Genomic DNA, 5000 nt, shown 5'->3' with positions numbered 1-5000 from the left:
AGTATTCTTATCAATTCATCTAAATTGCTTACAGGGGCCACATGAAGAAACAGTCATTGTTATATTAAACAAGAAGACTTGTTGCAATGCTTGGTAAGTCGTTAATGAATATAGTGATTAACAGAGAACCTTGTGGAACACCAAGAGAGACTGGTTTCTTTGATTTTCACTGTTGTTTTTAGATAATTTCTGAACCAATAATTGTCAATTCCATGGTTTTTCATTTTGTTATGCAGGATTTCATGGCCGACACTGTCCAATGCTTTTGTTATATCACACAATGCAAGTAGATTTCCATTTTTGTCTGAAATTTTGTTTATGAGGGAAGGAGAAGAGAGAAGGAAAAGAGAATAAGAGAAAAGGAGAAAAGGAAAGTGAATAAGAGAAAAGGAGAAAAGGAAAAAGAAATGGAGGATAGGAGAAAGAGAAAGAAACAGAAAAGGAGGAAAAGAAACGGAGAACAGGAGAATGAGAGAAAAACAGAAAAGGAGAAAAAGAAAAAAGGAGAAAGGAAAGGAAAAGAGATGAAGAAAGGAGGAGAGAAAAAGAAAGGGAGAAAAAGGAAGACAAAAAAAAAATATATTCTGGTACTTATTTGTCACACTAAATTATATTGGTTTGATAAGGATAATGAAGAGGAGAGCATTACTGAATTTTGCATCTATAGCATGCAACATAATTTTCTTAATGAAAAATTATACATCAAATTTTGCAATACAAACTTGCTTGTAGGAAGAGAAATTATCCTGACCAGCTGATTTTCCCTTAATCAAATAGCTTTCTAAGGCCAGAATTTTACATTTCAAAAGAAGTTTTGGCAGGCCACATTCCTGGCTTAAGATGAAATACCGAAATTCATACTTTCCAAAACTTTTTTTTTATGACTTAATTATACTATTAATAAGTTTGATAGTATTAGTTTAAACATTTGATTTTCTTCAAAATTCCTATAACCATATTATAAGTGGGCCTGTCATCCACAGACCACAGGACATGCAAATACATTATATGCAATGGAACTCTGAAGGAACCATGCCAAAACTTCATTCAAGCATTTCATTATTTTCAAGAGCATTTTGATGGAAGCAATTACAATTGTAAGAGGTGATACAAAAGGCAATTATATATTCATTATCTGTACTTAAGTACCCTCAAAGTCCTAGTATTACAAGTCTAAATGTTCATATCTTGAGAACTGTATTGATAATGTATTTTAATTTCTTTCATATTTCACATTAAGACTGTTCATCTCACTATAATGCCGTAACAATGAGAGAATGCTGCTGCTTGGAGCTTCAAAGACACAAAACTGTGCATCAAACTGCCATTATCCCTCGTACAGATCAAGGACAACAGTGATAGGAAATACCCTCCCGCGGTAGGTTAGGGTTTCTATACTGCACAAACAAAATAAAAGTTATCTAATTCAATGGGATGAATGGAATTATTTACTTTATGGTTTTTCATATAATTTTCTTACTGGTGTGTTATGTTCAAACTAACATGATTATTTTGAATTGTGCATATAACAATTTCCACTTTAAATTCCTGAATAATTGAATATTTTTTCAGCTGTCAACTTTAACATCTCTCAGAATCTAAGTAATTTTCATATATAAAATTTATAGCTATAAAGCTACTACATAAATAAAGAGCTGCACTGCTGCTTGAGATAATTAAATGAATATTCATTAATAAATAAACATACATACTTATAATCATAAGTCAACTTTTTAAGTTTTTTTTATCAAATTCTGGAACCAACTAATTCAACATTTCTTTTTCCATCTTAAAGTACTTCAGTTGTAGCCATATACTATCTAAGATGATAATGAAAACCCATAGATAATTATTATTTAATGAAAATATTTACAAAATAAAATGTAGCATTTTTACAATATTCAAAAATGTTTTAAAAAATAACTGAAATTTTATTACTAGTTATTGTAGCAAACCATTCAAGCTCTCGTAAATTAAGAAAGAAAATAGAAATCTAAGAGTACGAGTGCAGTGAACATAAGTAATAATTAATGGACGCTACACTCAATCCAGACTACAGAGAAAAGCCTAGAATTCTAAATGACATGAACTACGACTCCAAGTCAAACTGAAGTCCAAGAGAAAAATATAAAATTTCAACAACCACTTTAGATTAACCAATTCACTAATCAAACTAGATCTTCAAATTTATACGATTGAAGAGTCATATTAACTAAGTTACATCACATAAATCAAGAGGAAAAAAAAAACTAGAAAGTTCAAACATCCAGCCTCAATAAAGAACAAAAGTTGTTAAAATTGCTCAATATTCCTTGTTGAAAGAGATCTAAACCTTAAAGAAAAAAGAAGAAACCTTACAGATATTAACTCTCTGCTACCAGGAACACGTATTCACTGAAGCAGTTTTGTGAAATGTCTTTGCACAGATGGTTATGCAAGTGTTTTGTCCCAATGGAGTCATTTACTAGACTGAAGTGACCTTATCTACCTTCCTCTTTCCTTGATTTTGGGAGACTTTTTAATCTTACTAACTTACCAACTGTTATACTTAATAGACATCTAACATGGTCATTATAATGCTTTAGCAAAAATAATAGAAATATAAAATAAAGTAAATTTCCAAAAATCACGGAATAGGGCAAATAAGTGAGATACGTAGAACTAGTAACCAACTCAGTGGTGACTAAACATTTGTGGAGTCATCTGTGCATAAACAAAATCGATAAACTAAATTCGTAATGGGTAGGCATGTGCATACATGCCATCCCCGCAGGCACAGAGTTATGTTGAATATAAGGTAACCCTTCAAAAGCAAGAGATATTAACCCACTTACGTCAAGTGTTCCACATATGACACCCGGAAAAGAAGAAATAACCAGGAATTTGGTGCAATGCTAGATCAGGGCTCACGCTCTGATTTTGACGTCCATGGCACGTAGGCAGGTTCCCGGACTTGGGCTTGAAAATGTACCATCACTTGTGGGCCAACCCACTCACACCGGGTGTCCCACCCGTGGGACACCCCGGATTCGGGACCACAGCCGGCTGTCCCGCCAGTGGAAGAGTGTTTTCTGGCTTACGGTCGGGCGCCTCACTGGCGCTACGTAACCTATGGACCTCAGTAACGTTCGGAGGACGAACTGGATTCCTTTCCTCAGGTTGCCGCCTCCATCGATACCACGCTGGACAGCAACAAGCCGATATCCAGTGTGGCAGCCAAGCTGGCTACAAGGAAAAGACCTGGCTTCAAGGGGTTCAGATGGCGGCGCAGCGACAACTTCCCAAAGGTCGAGGAAATCTGAGGCGATCCTGGAGTGAAGGTCGCTTTGGACGTCTTGTCCTCGGCCTTGGAGATCTTCGAGTGTTTCTTCAGCGATGATCTCCTTGATCAAACTGTGATGGAGACCAAATGCTAATTTTTGTTATCATCACTATTGTGTTTTCTATTTGTATTCATATTGAAGAAATATAACATTGAGGAATCAGAATGTATTACTTTTTTTCCTTTTCCATTCCTCAGGTACATGGTTGCCCACCCTCCTGCTGTCTTGCCACCACAAATGAGGTGGACACCAACAGCCCAGCAGGAGGTCAAGGTGTACCTTGGGATCCGTCTGATAATGGGGTTTGTTGAGCTTCCCTTTTACTGCAATTACTGGTTGACAAATCTCATTCTTCATCACCACCTAATTCCTGAGGTAATGACGAGAGATCGGTTTGACCAGTTGACGATACCTCCATTTCGCACATTTGGAAGAAGGAGCTCCACTCCCAGAGGACAGGATGTGGAAGCTCCGACCAGTCGTGGAGGCCCTCAATGACTCTTTCCAGATGACTTTCATCCCAGGGAAGGAGATCACCATTGACGACTCACTGTGGAAGTTCCGTGGGTGGTTAGCTTTTATGAGCTACAACTCAACCAAGAGGGCGAGGTTCAGGTTGAAAGTCTATAAGCTCTGTCCCAGTACCAGCCCAGCTGCAGGGTACACCGTGGCGACATACCCTCTTCCACAAAAGTGGTGCTTCATCTGTTGGAGTATGGCAGCTGTCTTGACAAAGGGTACCACAGTTGTTTGTTGACAACTGGTATACGTCACCTACGCTCTTTCATTTGTTGCAGTCACAAAGGACGAATGCGGTAGGCACAGCCCGGCTGAACAGGAAGTTCATGCCACAGGACCTCAATGTGAGGAGGAGGGGTGGTGTCGATTACCGCAGCAGCACAACAGGGTTGCTGGCCTTGTTGTGGAAGGGCAGCAACGTCATCACCATGCTGTCTACCATCCATACCACTGCAATGGAAGGGGAGAAGCCGTTGGTAGTAATGGATTATAACGTCGGCATGAAGGGAGTTGATGATGATCAGATGGGGAGCTACTACCCAACACCTCGCTGGTCCAGAGTTTGGTACAGGAAGGTCTTCTTTCTCTGACATGGCTATCATCAACGCCTGGGACGTCCATCATGCCATCATAGAAGGCCTTCAGACTGGAGCTCATCCCTGAACTCTTGGGGCAGTTCAGGGAGGGGGCAAACCCCATCAGGGCCCACACTGCAACACATCCACCTGTTGCAGTTAGATGGGCTCTGCAGCAGCAGCAGCATGCCATATCAGAAATACCCGACAGCAAGCGAAGGAGGTGCCTATGCTTTCAAACATACAGTTGAAAAATACAGTTGCATACAAAAACATAAATATGTACAAAAAAAAACTGTTTCTCCTTCATTTGCAAGATGATTGTACAGAATGTAAGCTACTTTGAATTATCATATGGAATGCAGTCAACAAAAGCAGGCTCTTACTGTTTTGCTATAGCATGAGTAAAAGTTTATTCAAGAAAATAGGATAAAAAAATGCAAATACTATGCAGTACATGTAATATTGAGTGTATTGTGTGTCTCAATGAAAAGTGCATATTACCAGTATGATAAAGCATAACATACAAAATTAAACCTCAAAAATTGGTAAACAGCAAAAAAATAACAATAATAATAATAAT

The 5000-nt window shown here is 38.2% G+C and overlaps 1 long non-coding RNA gene across 1 annotated transcript in view; it reads right to left on the bottom strand.

The window, feature by feature from the left end:
* Positions 1-1842: 1842 nt before the first annotated feature.
* Positions 1843-5000, bottom strand: part of LOC138860440 (uncharacterized) — a 13582-nt gene continuing 10424 nt past the window's right edge. Inside the window, exon 3 of the long non-coding RNA XR_011398331.1 lies at positions 1843-5000. This exon is cut by the window's right edge and continues 733 nt beyond it. This is a non-coding gene — a long non-coding RNA (uncharacterized lncRNA).

The sequence above is a fragment of the Penaeus vannamei genome, chromosome 41 (assembly GCF_042767895.1).
Source record: "Penaeus vannamei isolate JL-2024 chromosome 41, ASM4276789v1, whole genome shotgun sequence".
Classification (NCBI taxonomy): Eukaryota; Metazoa; Arthropoda; class Malacostraca; order Decapoda; family Penaeidae; genus Penaeus; species Penaeus vannamei.
This window is presented reverse-complemented; position numbering and strand designations above follow the sequence as displayed.